General features: G+C 41.5%; 1 protein-coding gene across 2 annotated transcripts in view; it reads right to left on the bottom strand.

Moving 5' to 3' along the window:
- The window catches only part of ppp1r16b (protein phosphatase 1, regulatory subunit 16B), a 93212-nt gene extending 72375 nt beyond the window's left edge, over window positions 1-20837 (bottom strand). The window contains exon 1 of one of the 2 annotated variants that reach the window (XM_040008155.1): window positions 20659-20837. The gene's annotated coding sequence lies outside the window, so the exon portion shown is untranslated. The other variant, XM_040008172.1, reaches the window with a different exon arrangement.

Below are 20837 nucleotides of genomic sequence, written 5' to 3'. Positions count from 1 at the left end.
TGGTCCCACACCTAAAGGCCGTTTCCCCCTCATGTCACCTTTTTGTCCCACTCAGCAGCTCATTAAAATGTTTTTGACGAAGAAAGTTTTTAACACAATGAATAGAGATAAGTGTTCAGCTTAAATGGATGCTGGCTGACTACAAAAGCAGTGTCAGTATTCGAGTAGAATCAGTGCTGACTAAAAACAGCATAGAGGTCATTTTTTTCCCACTGAAAACACAAGTTTTTTTTAATATGCCAAGTATGCACACCTCTCTATTTAACAGCTTATAAAAGACTTTAATAATATCTCAAATGAAGCCACTATCTTTTTAATGACTTCACATTCAGTCACTTATTCCATCGTGAATGCCTAATATCATCATAAAATGCCCTCATAATGCATTACAAATACACTTCTTGTAACTCCAATGAGAGTTTTCTTCAAGTAGTGAATAGATCACCTTAACAAGCACTTACTTCACCAGATGGCAATTAAACGGTATAAAGTTTCACAGCTGCCCTCTCAGCCTGAAAGCACCGTTGCCAAAATAAGAAGGCTCCGCCCACAACGGCCGTGACCCTGTCAATCAGCAACTCACTCGACGCATGTGTCCGCTTTCTCTCAATGTGGATGCTTCTGTACATGATGTGCTGCAATGCTCTGATCTGTCTCTGCCTGTCACGAGCAGATGTAAAGCCAGAAAGGTCAAAAGACACAAATCGCGCAACCAGACGGCAAAACATCAACAACAAAGCCTTTCATCAAAGGACGGAAACATTTAACGCACAGCAGTTTCCATCGGAATTTTGGACTGTTTCCAAAAATAAAGCACAACGAATCGCAAAGGTGCTCCGTTTGCAATGATTCAAAATTAGGGCAGGCTGAAGATAACCCAAGTTACAAAGTTATCTTGTATCAAAAAGTGACTCAAATGATTATCAAACACGTTATCTTGTTTATTTGTCCAACCCTGGAGCATTCACAACACGTAACTGTCACCGTGAGTATACACACTTGGCCCACTTTGATACACTAATCATGTCAGTAACTTCACATGACATTTAGCAGCGAGAGGGCGTGTGCTGTGTCAGGACGTACTGCGTGGAGACACAGTAGTGGTAGTGTCACACATACAATACCCCATTGTGTTTGACAGAGCGCGTGTCTGTGTGTTTTCTATACGTGTGCACGCATTCATGCAAGTTGTACAAACCCCTCTATGTCATGACAAACTGTGTGTGCAGAAAGAGCCAGCGCCCTCCCCGATCACCACCACAGCTCCCTCAATCCCTCACACCCCGAGTTCCAGCCCAGTGCTAATGTCTCCGGGTCAGGCTAATTCATTTAATCACCTGCTAATGCCATCGACAGGCCAAGCAGATTAAAAAAGACCACCGAAACCGTTCAGCAAGACGGCAGAGGGAGTTACAGCTGTCGTACAAGTGACACACACCATCATTCACTGCAGAGATACGAAGATTTAACTCCCCGCAGAAAGCCTGTCAGGACTGAGAGGCAGAGGAGACAATTTCACTATTAATTACAGTAAAAATGGGAAATTTATTACAGGATTTCTCTGAGCTTCTGTGTGAAATGGAGGATTGAGCGCTGCACAGCGCCTCTTTCAATCTATGTCAACTTTTTAAGCCACTTCTGAAAAAGTACAATGAGATTATTTTGTGCAGTAAGAGCTCAATCCAATTTCATGTCCACAATGAGAAATATAGCTTCTTGGTTAAAAAAAAGAAAGAAAAGAAATGAAATGACTCCCTGCTTATTTCATAGTTTAGCTGAACGGCAAAGACTTTTACAAAGCGAATGCCAGCTCTGGGTTCATTACTGAGCCCTACAAAAGTGTTGATGGCATCAGAGAGAGAAAAAATAAATCCATACCATTAGGACTGCACAGTAATTGTCAGCATACTGTGCCTTTCACTGGCACTGCTGAAGGTGACGGCCTCAAATAACATATTGCACTCAAGGAGAGCAAAGCGGACATTTTGCATAACAGAACACTTGGTATTAAGTATGCGGTATATATTAATGGATTAATCTGGAAGGAAGTGCTAATGAGGACTGATAAGGATATATATAGTCCTGGTAAGGAGAAAGCTCTCCTTCAGTTATAAGGCTTTACATATCAGAACGAAAGTAGCCTGGTCCCTAGTGGGCCTTAAAATCAGTTACGCACAAACATGACATACACCAACTATTTATTTATTTAACAACCATTAACCCAACATTTAGAATCAGCGAGTGAAAAACCAAAAACACCATTACTGCTTAGAGGGTAAGTTAAAGCCGAGTGCTGCTAATCACATGCATTTGATTTCCTGATCATGAGCAAGTGTTGAGCAATGATCTTATTGTTACTGTCCATCAGTCCGGTAAGGCTTATAACAATTAGAAATTCGGCATTCTTCAGTGAGGCAGATTATTCGCAAATGGAAAGCATTCAAAGCAGTCGCTAATTTTCCCAGGAGTGGAAATACCAGCAAATTCCTCCCAAGGTCAGACCACGCACTGCTCAGAAAACCTCTACACTACTCAGTTAGCACATTAGATATTAAAATTCATAAGAGTACAATTAGAAAAAGACTGAACAATTTTGGCCTGTTGGGAATGATTGCCAGGGGAAATATTACCAAGAAGTGGATGGATGATCAACTTCAAAGGCCATGCTCTTCACCCTCAGATGTGCCCGACATTTGAATTTTGTTGTTCTGTGTTTCAGCGTAGTGTTACTCATCCACACTAGCCTAGGACACTTCAAGCTGCACACTGCAGAAACAGCAGGGATTGGCCTATGCAGGCATGTGGTCACCTGTACAAAACCAGAACGTGCCTCACATAAAATAAAACCTATGAGATTTTTTTTAAAAGCTGTAAAAATAATAATAAAAAAAAAAGCTGAATGATTTAGACAGCACTTGATTGGCTTTTGGTTTTGGAATTTTCGCTCAATCATGTTTGTTATTGAGATTAAAAGTCGATTTGCTGTGCAGCCCTTGTACAAACCATCAATCACAGTGATGATTTGGACCTGGGAACTCTGCAGAAATTGAGTTGACCATGAAAGCCTCTGTATACCAAAGTTTTCTAGACTCAAATGTGCCGCTGCGTCTCCGACAGCTAAAACTTACCCCAAATTATGTCATGCAACAAGACAATGATCCAACACACAGCAGCAAATCTGTAACAACAAGAAAAAGAATCAAACCTTTGCAATGGCCAGTAAAAAAAATAAAATAAAATAAAAAATGCTGTGGCGGGACCTTGAGAAAGCTGTGCACAAACAAATGCCCCCAAATCTCAATGAACTGAAGCAACGCTAACGAAAGCTAGGGCAAAATTCCTCCACAGTGATGTGAGAGGCTGATAAAGTTATAAAGAAAACAACATGGAGCCTACTAAGGGTACACAGCAGAACAAGGGCTATCAATCTGCTCTCCATGACAAGATGGAGCATGTCAGCCCTATCATGGAGAGGGAAATTTGTGACACTATGAGGTCATGTCAGAGGTATCTACGGTATGGGGAAATGACAGAAAGGCGGTATAAACAGACCTAGATCACAACAGAAGTGCAGGCCCACTCTAAAACTGCATTAGCTGACTTGTTGTGTGATGAATTTCAAACTGTCGGCCTATTAACTTCTTGGTCTGAAGAACCATATTTTAAAAATCATACAAAGTAATTTCTGAGACTGGTAGCTTAGTGTATATAGGCAGAAAACAGAAGATTATACTGGCTGGTACATCATCAGTTTTAGATAAATCCAAAAATAAACACAACTAACATCTTTTATTTAAATTGTGAGGCCACACAATTACAGCAAGTACACTCAGTTAAACTTAAACCAGGAAGTTGGTCCTCGCAGACTTTGGAATTCACGTGCTCTCCATCATTATGTTGTGTTTGAAAGGCTGGGAGGCTAGAAGATTCCATAAGCCTGTCACAGAGCAGTCCCTGGACTGTACAGTCTCTTTTTAATAGAATTACTTTCTACTTCTAACAGTATACTGTCACTTTTCCTAAGCAGGTAAAACTGCTAGCCTGCAACAGCAATACTTCAATAAGTAATTCATAGCTGACTGGGTCCTTCCATGTCTGATAAAGTCTGGAGAAAGTCGAGCTGTGATGTCTTGCAGCCATTAATTGCTGATTTGGACAGCGCTGGTTTGTTAGCGCTGTGCAGCTGAGACACCTGCGTGCAGCCAGGGAGGTTTATAGAGGTGCACGACACCTCGTGTTTCCGACCTCTTCAGCAGTGTTGTTTCTGAGATTGTTCTCTGCAAGTTAAGTACTGCAGTGTTATCATTAATGATGGAAAGGGATAGCCAAAAGCTATTAAATGAAAAAGGTGGCATCATCTGATAATTATAAGACAGTGACACCAGCTTTTTAACTCATCTGACAGCATTTTAAAGAGATTTAAGCTTTACCCCAGAGGCCTCATTATCACACACTACCAATTATTCTGAGCCCTTACCTAGTGTTGAAGAAACACGGCGCAAACGTCTAATGACACAGCACACGGCAATTAAAACAGGAAGCCGTTAGTTTTGACTGTAACACCAAGATTCGACACCTGACCTTTCTGACAAAACACATTCATTAACCGAAACACGACCCCTGGATGTGTCAAACTAAAGTCTATGTGGTCAAACTGACAAAAGGCAGGTCTGCATTTTGACAGAGCCAGGAACACACGCACACAATCACACCTTCAGTGCAGTGTCAGGCACTGTATCGTACAGCAGTTTTCAATTAACCGCGCAAGTACGAATATGATACGTCTATAATGTGCTGTCGTTCTACTTCCCCACAGATGTAGAAATAAAGACCAAGGCTTTTTGGAAATTTTGTTTTTATGGGCTCTGATGCAACGAACCGATCTGTCCGTGTTTTATGTTGTGTTATGTTCTGGGCGCCAGTCTCCACTCGCTCAGTAGCAACAGCAGCAGTTTCCTTTTTTCGCTGAAAACAGAGTAAAGAGGAAACCTTGTTACTCAGCAGCAGAAGAGAGAGCAGAGGAGTAGCAGCTGCTGCTGTACGTAAACAGATAAACAGAAAACCGAACAGGCACTGGTGAGATGCACACACACGCGCTCAAACACACGCACGCACGCACGCACGCACGCACGCACACGTGTGGTTGAAGACGCTGATGTTAATGGATGTTTGAAGTCAAATACTGAAAACAGGTAGTCTCTCGGTTATAGTGGTGAGCTGAAACGCCACAAAGAGACAACTAAAAGCTGAGACAGCTTTGATAAAGTTTTATCTGAGAAATGCATGAATACAAAAACACACAAAAGACATTTTGTATAAGTAGACCTGGGTAATTTCATATTTTTCAACATAAATGTGAATAATTTACTAAAATGTCTCGTTTGATGCCCTAATTGGATGAATATTAAAGTCTTTCAGTACAAAACATCAAAAACCCTTAATTTTAATAGTGTTGTTTACTTTTTTTAAAACTGCCATCAGCAGTTTGATGAGATGCCATTTATATTACATTAAACTAGCAGCTGGTTGCTTAGCCTATCACAGACTCCAAAACAGGTAGTCTAGGTTTGTCTAAAACAGGGGTGGGGGAACGCCAGACCTCAAGGGCCAGCGTCCTGCAGGTTTTAGATGTGTCCTTGATCCAACACAGCTGATTTATAAGGCTAAATTACATCCTCAACATGTCTCGAAGTTCTCCAGAGGCCTGATAATGAATTCATCTTTTGATTCAGGTGTGTTGCCACAGGGTGAGATCTAAAACCTGCAGGACACCGGCCATCGAGGCCTGGAGGGAACAACTTCAACAGAGTACTCTTCAAAATATTCAAGAAAAAACATTCCTGTTGAAGGTGGAAAGTAGAAACTTGTTTCAATGGATGTGGCACAAACACACAATCAACAACCAGGATATGATGGCACGCGAGGAGGAGATAACCAGCAGCCGGTGATGAGGGGCCCAACAGTAAACAAATGAGTCAACGGAGCATCGCTGGAGCTCTCACGTCCTGCACTCCATATGATAGAAAGAGCGGTGCCGAGGTGGTTAAATGGTACGACTACCTGATTGTGTTAAAAGAAGTAGCGAATAATACTATTTTTAGCTTCTTTTTTTTTTAAAAAATACCTAAGGCTGGAGGGGATTTGACATCAAAAGAAATAGACAGCAAATCAACAACATGCCTTACCACCTAAATGCCTGTGTAGTTTCAGATCTGCACCACTAGGTGACTGGATCCTAGTGGCGACTTTAGAGACCTACCAGATATATTTTCATTTATGTGACAATATTGTGCATCCTCCTGATAAGTTACAAGTTATTTTAGTGACTGTTAAACTGAAATGTTAAGCAGTTCTATTATACTTTTACTTAAAACTTCCAAGGCTATTTTTGCACTTACATATGACTTATACTGTTTAACTACTATTCACTTTAATGCAGCTGCTGGTGGCGCCTCGTGGCAATAGATTAACACTTTGAATTAAGCATTCTGTCATCAGTGACAGTAGCTCATTGGGAAAGACAGATAGAAAATGCCCTTCACTTCCATCACACAATTCATCCTAAAAATCATTACAGTAAATTTCCTTGAAATATCCCATCATAGAATTTTGAGGGTATTTTTCGCTCCATCTCTCCTACAAGCACCTCTAAAGCCCATTAATTCACACGCCATTGCTTGGCTACAAGAACATTTTTTTATTTACATATCATCTAAAACTGGTGATGTAAACTACGAACTATCAAAGTAAGCAAACACGTCTGCTAATCCCATCAGACATGCTTGCAAACATTCTGATGGTCGGTCTTTTAGATAATTTAACTAAAGTCAATTGTATTCATGTAGTGTCAAATCACAACAGCCATCGCTTCAACCCTACAGTAATATTACAATCAGACGAACCCCTATGAGCAAGCATTTGACGAGAGTGGGAAGAAAAAACTCCCTTTTAACAGGAAGAAACATCTGACAAAACCAGGCTCTTGGAGAGAGGACTAGAGACACACTTAAAAAGCTTAAAAACTAACATTCAATACAAAATCTAAATATGGAAAACAAATTGTAGAGAGGTGAAGAAGACAAAGCTCAAATGGTTGTTTTATTTATTTTAGTTTCTGTGGGACTGCTCTGACTGGTTTCCCATGTGATACCTCTCCATCCTTTTTCTTTTTCTCTTCCTTTCTTGCCAATTGTGTCTTCCTTCATCCCTCTCTCCCTCAGCGCCCTCTAAAAGGACGATTTTATTCTGTCTGGATTACTTGTCCTAGTTGGCGCTGGGCGTGCTGCTGGGGAGAGAATTTATTTCCTCTGGTGAAGCCTTGATTTAAAGCACTCAGGTCAACTTGATTCTGGGTCATTGTCTCCCTTGCCGTAATGAACCAGGGCAGAGGTAGAAAGCCCGCTGCATATCGACAAAAGCAAGGAGTTGATGTGCCACAGGATGCCTCAACTGACCGTCTGCACCCAGAAGTAGATTAAAACCTCTCTAGTGCCTGTGGTTTTAATGCTCAAAAGCAATTCGATTTCCCACTTCAAAAAAAAAAATGTGACGCAATAAGCTCAAGTCAACTCATAAGCACACCAGTTACATTAGCTTACGTCAACATAAGCTGTTTACTTTATGTTTGTAAGTACCGAGCCAGCAATCTTGCAGTAAATCTGTGTTTCTCTGGCAGAGCTGATCCTGCAGGGACCTACTGACCAACATATTTATGGCTGCATCAAAACACTGCTGGCCCTACAGTCGTGCAGGGTATAAGTCCTGTTAATTTAATTCATGGTCCTGCCTGAAAAAAACTAGCTCAACACTGCATCAACAGTCCCACGGTTATAGCATCTTCAATTCTGCATTTCAGCAGCTGGGACGTGCCTCACATCACTTCGCATCATTTTCAAGGAGAACAATAAATATTTTTGCTTTTGCATTTTAAAATTGAATGTACGGACAGTGTACAGTCTCAGTGCAACAGAGTTCCAACCCCTTGTAGCATGTAGATTTGATAGATTTTTAGAACATTATACATATTTAAAAACTAAATAATTGTTTCCTTAAACTTCTTTTACATTGGTTGCTTCTTTGTAGTCTAATGGTTTTTTTCTTCCTGTTTTTTTCTTGGTTTGAGTGAAGGGAGAAGACGCTCTTTATTCATCCCAACATTTAAAGAAGTTTAAAAAGGACAAGACACGTTACACTCCATACTGCCTGTGAAGGTTTGACAGCCTTCTCTAAGGAAGCACGCAGATGTCACCAGTCATTGTTCAGACAAATAGTGCACCTAAACTTCAAAAAGCAACAACTTGAATGTACAACAAAATCTGCATGGGCATGAAGTCTCTCGAAACTTCAGCCAGGCTGAGTTGTACCATTCGTTTTCTTTCCTTTTTGTGATGTGAATAAAAAGTGGAAGGAAAGAAGAGCTAGAAAAACACTTTGTTTGCTCTTCACGGGTTTCTTGTGGTTGGTATCGAGAATGAGTTTTCTCACTTCTAACTCATTTGTTTTCCTCTCTAAATTGTGTATTTACCCAAAATAGAAGATGGGCAATGATGTAAATAAACAAGTAAACTAAAAGCAGGTGTACTACGAACACATGGAAAAGAATAACCAACGCAAAGTTATGTTGAAGTTGTGCAAAAATGCTGACGTGTTTAACCAATGAGCCAAATTGCACAATGTGCGATGTGTTGTTTGTTTGTTTTTTAGTCATAAATCCAGCCCTTCTTGTTTACTTCACAATATAAAGCAAGCTTGATACATGTTGGGGAAAGATGGAGTCAAACCTTTTGTTCATTTGAAGTATTCATACATACTAGGGCTGGGCGATATATCAAAAATTTATCGTTACCGAAATTTATGACTCTCATCGACGTCATTTTGCCCATGTCGGTAAATTCGGTATTTAAAAAAAAAAAGAAAAGGCATGTGCAGGTTGGCGATGTTCATGTCCCTTTAAGACGCTGTGCTACGTTACAGACTTGACGGGGTGGAGTCACATGACTCTACTACCTGTAACAAGACGAGACACGGGTGAACAAATGGAGGACGATTTAAATGCTGAAGCAGCAGCGACGGAGGTAGAGCTGGTGGAGGAGGAAGAGGAGACGCTTGTTAACAAAAAAAATGCATCATCAATCGTTTGGCAACATTTTGGATTCAACAAGGATGATATTGATCAAAAAATTGTTAAATGTAAACTCTGCAAAAAGACTGTTGCGTCAAGTCAAGGTAACACAACCAACCTCTTCCACCACCTGCAGCACAACCATGTGATTCAATTCGAAGACATTAAAAAAAAAAAGCTCAAAGCGAGAAGAGAGTAGGAGGACCAGCAAAAACATCTTCCTCCACCAGGCCCTGCCTAATTTTAACTATCAGTGTTCTATTGAAGTTTTTTGCAAACAGCACTATTTAATGTTTTTGTTTAAGAGTTTATAGTTTTCACTAGTCACATGGCAGTGCTTAGTATTTATTATAGTTTTTTCTGTGTTCAATTGACATTTGTGTTTGTGACATTATTTGTTTACAAGTTATAGTACCTCAAGGCCTTAGCAGAGATAGGCCTTTGTCCATGATGGCATTACATTTGCACAATCATTGTTTACTTTGTGAATAGCCAATGTGAAACATATTATTAAACTATTTTGTTTACAAGGGATACACATTTTTTAGAGAGCATGGTTACATATTGCATCCTACACTTTTTATTTTGTTCAGTTAATAAATCTTAACCACTAAAAGTACTTACTACTATTGTCTTCATTTATTTTCAGTGACATTTTACAGTTCTTTAAAGTGGTAATAATATAATTGCAATGAATAGGTCTAGGGGGATTAATATTATCAAAATAACTGGAGGAACTATGCTGCCTGCCACAGCCCCATCAAATGGAAAAAAAAAAAAAAAAACGTTTGTTTTTTTGGCACTTGGGGTGGTTATCGTCCATTTATCTTTATCGAGGTTAACTGCTCAATTTATCGTGATATTAATTTTAGGCCATATCGCCCAGCCCTAATACATACAAAAAAATGAGTGTATTTTTGGTTTATGCACAATCTTCTGCCGTGCACAGCAGCTATACTGGTTTACATTTGAGGTTGGACTGCCACTCAGAGACATGCTTCCAGGATCTGTCCGTCTTCCTGACTTCTGATCACTTCACTGGGAAACACATACAATCTGACTAAAGTGGATCTGACTATTCTAGGTGTCCAGTGTGTCAGCATAGCACATATTTAGCAAGAAGACCATTTTTAAAACTTTTTGAAGGAGGGACGCCACAAAATTCCTCCATGCAGGAGAAATCCCACATTTCCAGAATCCATCTTGGCCCACTTTAATCTGGTAGTATGTGCTTTAGTTTGTTATCTGCTTTACTTAGAGGCAGGGGTTCATCAGAACACAAGGTTGAAGGTTGGGGGTATATTAAGATTAGCAGCAATCTTCCTCCATGGCTTTAATGAGGACAAAAGCAGTGACGGTTCCAGTCATAGGATAGAGAAGGGCAGATTTTATGTACACAGACACAAACGTCTGTTCACCTTGGACTGATATCATTTTGAAGCCTTTGGTCTATGAAATTAGTACTAAAAAAAAAAGCTAATTTGTTTGACTTACCATAAAGCACAGAACTAACTCAATTAGCATATAGCAGCAGTCCCCAACCCCCGGGCCTCGGACCGGTACCGATCTGTGAGTCGTTTGGTACCGGGCCGCGAGAGTTGAGGCTCAGGTGTGTAATGTATAGTTTTCAGGGTTTTCAGCGTTATTTTGTTATCGTTTTTATCGTTTACTCTGTTTTCCTGGGTCTTTTCACGTGTGTTATGAATAAATTTTCTTTTTTTCGGTACCGGTACTAGTTTTATTTTGTTGTATTTATCCGTGACACCTTAAAGGCCGGTCCATGAAAATATTGTCGGGCATAAACCGGTCCGTGGCGCAAAAAAGGTTGGGGACCGCTGGCGTATAGCATGAATTTCCATTGCCTTATTCACAAGAGACAAACAGTGAATGTAAATGTCAGGAGGGCTACGAGTGGTCCAAAACTTCACAGGATGCGATTTCACTTTGTCATTATTGTCAGACGAGACATATGGCAAAAATATCTTAATATATTTAACACAGCTGTCATTTCTATATACACTGGGGGACCTACAGCAGGTGTGAACTATCGGTTTTTGCAGCTAATTTAACAGATTTTTTGCAAGTTCCCTGCGTATAAGAGGCTTAAGTCCTCTGATCTAGTGTGAGTCATCTGTATTCCTGTCTTATAGTCCATTAAGCAAACTTTGAAGGAGTATAATTCACCTCCTCTCACCGGCGGGCACTTTGCAGTAAAGATTCATGTCCCTGCCACGTCCAAAAAAACACTTTAATTATTCTCCTTACTCTGCTTTGTTGTTATGTGCATCTGTAGGCTGCATTTGCTTGTCATCTTCGTTAATGCGTGACGGCCCTTTTCATTCTTTGAGACGCTCCTTTAGTACAAATGTACAGCTTTTATTTCACCTGCCCACACGAGCCCATTGCTTTCTGTTACATCAGTATAAAAGCATGCAGGTTTAGAGCTTTAAAAAAAAAGAGCGCGAGAGACCCACAGCATACACCTTTTTAACTTTCCTTTAGAAAACATCACACTGCTCCTCTTTCCCTCAAGTTCTGAGTTGGGCGTGTATCTGAAACGGGTGCTTTCTGTAGGACCACATTTTTCTAGTGTGGGGGCGTCTCACAAAAGGCCTGACGCCAAAGCAAAGGAAAGCTTGACCTGCACACGACAGCAGCTCATGTTTAGCGCCCGCTGTCCGCTCCGGATCCTGGGTGGAGTTACTCGTCAATCCGCTGCACACTAACACGAGCAATTTGTGTTTATTTTAGAAGCATCTTTTTGTTTATTTATATAAGGGTTTGACCACGACACGCCCTGGCCTCGAGGGTCTGTAACCCACCCTGCTGCAGTCAGTGTGCTCTATCTCCAGGCAGATTCAGGAAATATCTTCTGCTCTTTAGGTTTTTGTCCCTGCTAGATTTTCCCTCCTATTCTTTCTTTCCTCTCTGCCTTACATTCGAGTCATTTCACTGCTTAATAACGGTTTGAGTCCCCGGCTAAAACCCAGCCAGAGTAAACAAGGGTTAGAGTCAGCCAGCCTGCAGTAAGTGTCACTTCTAATCCACTACTAAACCAAGATGAGTACGCAGTGAGCCTGCACCGTGCCAGTAACCGCGGGCAGAGCGAGAGTCAGAGATTACGTGCCGATTTCTCATTTTACTTTTCTACAAAGCAAATATTCGTCTGTATTTGTTAGATTCAGAAAAGCAGAAAAAGAGAAGAGCGCCACAATCTGTTCTTCCTACTGGGCAATTTGATGCTCCTCCGTGAGTGAAAGGTGAATGAGCATATGCATCATTTGGGGGTTTCTTAAAGGATAATTCCACTTTATTTCCACCCGGTATACTTCCTGTTCATGTGGATGTTTCAGCCTAATGGTTCACGCCAACTTTGCCCCCCTACTCTGGAGATTTGCAGAAATGTGAAGGCAAATAGCACATCTGACCAACAAAATGTAACATTGATAACAATATTATTATTTATGGCAATAACAATATGGCTTTTGATAAATAGAAAAATACCAACATATGAATATTAAATGTGTTTCTTAGAGATAGGGGCTAAGGTTGTATTTGGTGAGAGAACCTCTGCAGCGTCTGCTCTGTAGTCAAATCGTGCTTTTCATCGTAAAAGCCAGCTCAAATCTTGGGATATTTGTGCCAATCTTGTCTTTGATGTTCATATAATCCGTGACCGCTGCTTTTTCCACTTAGAAATATTGTCAGGACTGTTCCAACGAACAGTGCTCCACACCTTATTCTCCCGGCTACATTGTATGCACTTTCTCCGTTATCAAGCCTCACTAAATCTCCAAGCGTTCAAATGCGACAGGCTTTAACCACAGCAATTAAATTCCCATCTATGTGCATGGCTCGATGAAGATGAGTTAAAATCACACTTTAGTTAGTCCACAGGTGACCCACCATATCTCGGGCTTCTCAAACCCGATTCTCCAAAGCGAACTCTTAGATCACGATAGTGTCGTCTACTATTCCACGGCTCCTGAAAACAAAGGGGATCGCTTTCAACCCTGGTGCATCTGTGGAACTTCCTCTTCATCGCCATCGACACGGTGGCCTCTTTAAAAAAAAGCTTAAAACATGTTGACAGCATTGGGATAGATTTTATATTTATTGTACTATTGCTTGTTTGGCATTTCAGGAGTGAAGGTGAAGCACGTTGTAAAGCGTTTTGTTTAAAAGTGCTATAAAATAAATTTACCTTTACAAATCTGGTAAAGAGAACTTGAGCAAAGGGAGCCATCTGGCAGTTCACTCCCACAGTTCAGGGCCAGATGAATCGCAATACAAAAGAACACTTCCCTCGATGTCTGGGCTCATGCTATACAGGTGAGGAGTTGGTCATTCGGACAGAGCTAGTCCTAAATGCTGAAAGGAGCCACTGAGTGGGTTCAGGCATTCAGACCCCATGCCTCCTAGGTAAGTGTTTCCAAATTACACAAGAGAGCGCCCAAGGGACACGCTAGAGAGATTAAATCTCTCTGTCGGCTGGCTTGGAAACACCTTGGTATTCCCCAAAAGACCCAGAGGATGTGGCTGGAGGAGAGGAAGGCCTGGGCATCTCTGCTTAGATCACTGCCCCAAATACCAACCAACCAACCAATACTGAGGGTTGGTATATACTTCAGTTGCTTATATTCATAGCACAAGACGAAAGGAAAGATAGAAATTGTTATTACATTATGATAAATAAGAAAGGTAAAAAAGAGTATATGAAAGAGTAAATGATACCACAGACTGGAACAAAAGCAAATAAGTAGGAAGGCAGATCATCAGAAGCAATTCAGCTGAACAACCAGACACGGAGTTTTTGGGGTTTTTTAGAAAAAACAATTATAACACTAGCAGTCTAAATTTGTCGCGTTAATGTTAGAAAATGTTGTGTTTTCTTAATCACGCTCACTTGTCTGTATGGAATTATTGCAATTGGTTTTTACTTGTGTTGTATTTGTTTTAATCTCAATGAAACTTGCCCCACATAATTATGGAATAAGCATGCCACTCTTTACATTAAAGTAGATGAGAATGAACGAAGAATTGTAATAAAATCAACGTTTGCAACATCAAAAAAATCATTTTAAAAGAAACACAAACCAAAGACACTTTGAGACAACTTCAAGATAAGACAGGAAAACATAAAAACATCCTTAGAGGAGGTAATTAGATAGCTGGAGGACTACAGCCCTGCAGCGACTGTGAACCACAGCAGAAGAGAAATGACCACATCCCTGTAACTGTGGTACCGCTCTACTCCCCGTCCTTTCTGTAGATTAATGCTGGAAGTGTTGTGTATCAGCAAGGACATGTAGATCATCATCATGTCTAGACACTGATGCACTTTTAAAACATTTGGTCTCTTGTGAGGTTTACTAAAAGGAAGCTTTCAGATAAACTTGTGCTCACTCATCAATTTTTAAAGAGATACAGATGCAAACATTTTGAAGAGATCCTACAGTTAAGGAATCAAAGCTACAGAGAATCAGTTAGCACTATTTTTAAGCTCACAGAACATCAACAGGCAAAATATATATATGTGTGATTTGAGCAAAGTTGCTCATAAAAATAAAGGAAAAAGAAAAAGGGGACAAACTTGGAGATGCATCTACGGTCATGCAAGCTCAATGCAGAAGAAACCACGCAAGACTTCAAACCACAACTCACTCACTCACACACACACACACAATTACTGTGCAACTGCAGCCTTGGCACGACCAGGCACGACCAAGCACCAGAGCATGCGGTCAATTTTAGACCAATGGGTGCAGGGCACAGACAGAGAAGCAAGACAGAGCAAAGCAGACATTAAAGGGACCATCTCCAACAATGCAGGGAGAATTCATAAAAACAAGCCATCAAAAAGCAGGGATGCACACACACACACACACACACACACCCACAGACCCAAGGATGGTTTCAACAACACTTTCAATGTTGGCTGAATTTTCCCTTTGAAGTGCAACAGCTGTGGTCGTCTAATCTAAGAGCCATTTTGCTCATCAGGAGAGCAGAATAAAAGCACGACACTCTGTGAACAGCGACTATTTTGCAGCCTTCACCTGAGAGTCTTTTTACTACTGCCTGGTATCTGTAGGTTATAGATACAATACCGTCAATAGGAGTACAAAACAATCCAAGAATTTCATGTGTATACAAAGAGGCATATGTTGAACTCAAAGAAAACCAGAGAGGCTCAGTGGGCTTCACACAACAATGTGAGGAAAAAACCTTTACAATCCCCCCCTCAGTCAAATGCCTTCCTGAGCACAGTGCAAGCCTCAAACTCTATGAGCTCACTTCCTGTTCACTAGCTTGCTTGACTGACTACTCTGGCAGGTCTGTCTCTGCAGAAAAAAAGCGCATAGAGAAATAGGCTGAAAGGTGTATATTTATAGCAGGGGGTTATAAATAAAAAAAAAAAAGCCAAAACCCTAAATCCTTACAGACACTCTATAAGCATGAAAACCTATAAAGATGTGTTGTTTTTGCTTTAACGGCAACAGCAGAAAAGTCGAAATAGAACCTTTAGCTCTGCTATAAGAACATCAATGACGAGTGTTGAGGGCATCTACCTCTTCAAAGTCATGCAGGTCCCCCTCCATGATATTCAGAAAATACAGCAGGGGAGCGAGACCAACAAGTGTAGGAGATGAGGCCCTGTGGTTAGTGTGTGAGAGAGGGAGGGTCAGGGGATACAATGTAGCCTGGGCAGAGACGTAGAGCTGCTAGTCAGAGCTAACCAGCCATGAGAAGCTGTCAGACTCGCTGTGAGGGGACTCTGGTTGAGCTTTGACAGTCACTAGAAACACAATTATGGCCCTTTCAAAAGCTCACTATGCGGGAGCAGCACTGTCCCGAAAGCCATTTTGCCGGCCCTTGGACTTTCAGTAGTGGATATTTGAAGCTTCGTGCAAGTGCCGGGGACTCAAAATCACCTTACACAACAAAACAAGTTAACGACCGTGGCTGCAGATGTACAATGTTAACTGAGAGAGAAACTTAGACACCAAAGAATGTGTCATACTTTCTCTTCCATTCAGCTGTGCACTCTGTCAGAGGTAAAAGCTCGCTGTTCGCTCACTTGCTGGAAAGAGCAGAGTCAGAGGGAGAGCTGTACCTGCGCCGGGAGAGCAAGACCTCGTTGAGAAAAGAAAAAAAAAAAAAAAAAGGTAATGTCAAAGGAAGCAGAAGTACAAAGGAGTACATGTTTCTCTGAAGCTTTTTCTGAGAGAGAGAGCGAGAGAAGAAGAAAAAAAAAGTTGCTAAATGCAGCAAGAAGGTGGCGGTACAACTGCCATTTGAGTTCTCAGTAAAGATGGAAAAGTGGCGTATAAATACAAATCCATTTACACCGCTGTCCCCATGCTGGGACATTAAGCGGTGTGCAACTGTCTTATTGATCAGCAGCTTAGAGGCACATCGCAGCTCTCTGCACCTGAACTGTCGATGTTATCGTTTCCAAAATGGAATGAAAAAGCAGGTTCAATTCAGGTGGCATCTTTAAAAAAAAAACAAAAAAAAACAATCACATTGGAGTTGCTGGTTTTTAAGTGGACAATGACCATTTGCAGATTAAACGCTCTGCAGCTAAACCTCCACCCACCGAGCAGCCTGATTAGGGCTGCGTGGTGCTAAAGAAGCTAACGCGCATCTCTGCAAAGCACTGATGTTTGTGGTTTTATCCTCTCAGTGAGGGGTCGCATGGGGGGCTGGGGGGGTTAAGATATCCTAGCATCAGTCAGCAGGGGATCCGCCATTACTCCCACTGATCACTTAAGTATTTACTCAGCTGAAGCCCACCACTTCACAGACGGTCCAGAGGAGAGTATAAATTAGATGAATACATGCAGAAACGCCACACAAGTGAAAATGTGTGATGATGAAAGACAGATGAAGGATTATTAAATCATACTGAACACAATTAGCAATCATGCAGTTTTTTTTTTTTTAAAGCCAACCTGTTTGAATGATTGCCTGTTTTCTTAGATTGGAAAATAAGAATCTGAATTCTGGCCTGTTGGTTGGACGAAACCAAACATTTTACTACATTATGTCAGAATTTGGAAAATTGTGACGGGCATTTTTTATTCTTGCACGATCAATCAAAATAGGTCATGTGTAAGCTCAAAGCAGATATTAAACCGAGGTCTCACTATGAACGCAGGACCTTCTGCTTCACATCTTACTCTGCTCTTCTGACCAGTGAGCATAGTGTTTGCATTGGTATATTTTGGCTTGTTGGATTTTCCCTGCCTTACAAGAAACCATAGCAAAGTTTACAAAATCACCTACAGATTTAGAGCAGAGCAAACAAATTAGAGGTCTGAAAGTGCACTTAAAGCAAATTTACCTGACCAGCATTCCTTCCCTGGTGATTTATACCCAACCGCAAAATAAAAGCATTCACACTCAAGCCCACTTTCAAGTCAACCTGAAGACAGCAACAAAAATCAACAAATCTACACCTTAGGAGACGGCTGTGGACTTTGAGGACCTTTAAGTAGGCTTGATAGCTGCCCTGCGATTTGCCTGTCTTAGTATTAAGACCACAGATTAGCAGTCAGTGCCTGCTCCTAGCTGTAATCAGAGCGCTGATCTACTATAATCGCTTATCCATAGTAAGAAGGCGCACTGGTTTGGGGTGCAGCTCAGATAAGACCTGTTTAGCACCAAGCGGCTGAGAAACAGATTTCCAATTTATACAAAGAAACACAAGTTTTATTTCACGCTTCTGCTGACCCGCTTTGATGCCCCGTTTCACTGCAGGCCCTATTTAAGTATCAAGCGAGGCCAGTGTTTCAGCGTCCCTCCAGGGCTGTTTCTGTTTCAATATTTTATGAGCAACAGTCAAATCACCGTGTTGGAATAATTAAACATCAGTTAGGGCACAAAGCTGCAGAGAATATATGGAGGCAGCTCTTCAGTGAGGAGGGAGTAGTGAAGCATAGCAATGGGGCTCCTTAGAGATCAGAGACGACTCACTCAGACACTCACAGGAATATAATTTTGCCATTACTCTGTATAACTGCTGTTGGTAATGTGGACGAGTGCCATGTTAATGTGCCTGTGTGGGTTTGTGTGTGAGCTAAACAATAACGGCAGGCAGACGTCGCAATATTACGCTTGAATGTGGCATCTGTTACCGCGCATAACTTCAGAGAGAGAAATTCATTATCAGCACAGTTTCGATTTCGATCTAATCCAACATAGAGGCAGTTTGCAGTTACAGTACATTTACAAGGCTTCAACATTTTCTGGGGATTTCACTGTATTTTTCAGTTTATTTTATCCCTAATAGTTGTCAGTTGCTTGTTTTTCACAGCTAAAGTTTAACTTTTACACTAAAATCAGTTCACAGCCACATCTTACATGTTTCAAAGATACAGACTTTACATCTTAGCGCTTTGCTTAAAGTTCAACCAGTTTAACCTTTGACCTTGTTAATGTGTGACCTATTAATCAGCAGCTGATGGGATGATAGTCGCTGTTACCTGAAATAACAACAGCTGGGGGTTGAGTTTATCTGTTCGATTGATTATCGGCATTATTACTCAAAACAGTATGGCCAAATTTGCATTAAAGGCACAGCTTGCCCCCAATTTAGAAGTGATAAACTTTTGTCGCCTCATATATTCACAAATACAAACTTTTTTCTTCATGAAAATTTTGCAAACTAATCTGGATCCAGATATCCTTTCGAATCCAGCAACAAAACTTTGCAGAGGAATGCCGTCTAACTGCTCTTTATTTCTGATCCCTCCTGGGGCCTCCCTGCTACCTGTCACACAAGGGTTGCACCCTCAAGTTTATTATATTTCTATCTGCATCGAGTGAGCTCAGCTGGTACAGTTGACCTCTGGTAGTCAGTGGTTATCTAGTTAAGCACCAACTTGCACAGTATATTTAGCAGCAGCACAATCCGGACTCCTGTTTGTGATGCACACCTGCAGGAGTCCAAGATTTGGGTGTTGATGTTTCGCGTGTACAGACACGCTTCGTCGCTCTTGTGTTGTCACATGCATGTACAGCAGACATGCACGCAGTATAGCAGAGTGAACCGTCACTCCCCAACATGAGCCAACAGCCAGTGCAGATGCTGAGAGGAACAGCAGGCGGAAAGCGTTCAGGATGTCTCCACACATCAAAGATTTAAAGGTAACACAGCCAGGCAAGAAGCCCACCTGTCTTAGCAACGGGTACACCTGGCACAAAACGAGATGAACGCTGCTGATGATGTTTGGTGCACATCTCTGGAAGCAGCACATTAGGACATTAGGACACTACTGATGTCATCACAGCACTGGGAGGGTCAAACAGATGTTTAATGTGGCCTGATGTGCATTGTAGCCAGCACAGAACGAGTTGTGGTCATGAAATAAAAATAGCAGCCATTTTCAAACGTTTTAGTCACTTATGTTAGAAAAAAAAAAAAGCCAACATATTTGCCAGTTAAAGCTGCTTAAATGAGAATTTCAAGCTCTTTTCTGTTTGAGGTCATTGTGAAGTGAATCTCTTTAGACTGTTGGACTGTTGGATGAATTTAGGGATTTGGGGGTGTGGGCGGGTGTATTATGACATGATAAAGGCAGTATTTAGGGGAGTATAAGCTAATGTTTATACCCTGGTTCAATATATTTGACCAAATCCTTTAATGGATAAAGTGATTATTAAACAAATCAGCAATGAAAAGTACTGTTAGTGATTTTAAGTCGGCATATTTTGAGACTTTGAGCCAGGAATGTTGGCTGATTTTGGCATTTGCTGGTTATTCTGCAGGATTTTGCACTGCTGATGGACAAAAAGGGGCAGTTTGCACATTTAATATAACATTTAGGGTCATTTTTTTAAGTACATCTTTATTATACTCATACATATGAGGGTTACATATTAGACTAATCATTTCAAATCACATAAAGGGGAGGAATAAGTGAGCATGCTACAGTAACAATAAAGCGGAAACTGTATGAGTGCACATACGAAAATGTCCTATATAAAAGTTAAGACGAAGACTCTGCTCGTCGGCACGTAAAGCCTGAACATCGGTCCGTTCAGCCTGGATTGTGGGAGTCTCAAACTCACAAAGTAAATGCGAAATAAACATCTGCAGCTTCGCCCGCTGCAAACAGTCCCGGTGTCCCAGCAGCAGCCAGCCAGCACTCCCGGACTAAAGGAGGGGGAAGACCCATGTGTGTCACCGCAGCGCTGTTATACCAACATCCATGAGGAGATGTTAAAGCCGCTCAACCAGTGTTGTTGTGTTTACTGGCGCCAGCAGCGGAAACGACGCTTTTCACCGGTTTAATTACAGCTCAGTAAGGCGTCTGGTGACCCGCTAAAGGCGGTAAAGTGCGCTAGCTCGGAGTGCTCCAACAGTAGCCGGACATGCCTCTCCTCCTGCCTGTCTACTGCCCCCTTTTCCTCCACGGGGGAAAAAAAAATCCCTTCTTCCATCTTCTGGTTTAGTTTCAAGCGGTCCACGGCAAACACACCCGAAATTAGAAAGAGAGCTGGCAACATGTGTGGATGTTTGCACTCACCTCAGTCCGGGGTGTTCACACTGAGGAGAGGGTCCACTGTGGTATCCAGGAGGTTTAAAGTTGTCCCGTTAGTAAAGAGACAGCAGCTGGTGTGAGGAGCTCAGAGTGTGTGTGTCTCTGTTTGTGTGTGTGTGAGTCTGCAGAGTCCCTCTCTCCCTCGCTCTCTCTCTGTGCTTCAA

This window comes from Simochromis diagramma, unplaced genomic scaffold (genome assembly GCF_900408965.1).
Source record: "Simochromis diagramma unplaced genomic scaffold, fSimDia1.1 OVJJ01000320.1, whole genome shotgun sequence".
Taxonomy (NCBI): Eukaryota; Metazoa; Chordata; class Actinopteri; order Cichliformes; family Cichlidae; genus Simochromis; species Simochromis diagramma.
The sequence above is the reverse complement of the archived record's forward strand: the minus strand, read 5'-3'. Positions and strand labels throughout refer to the sequence as shown.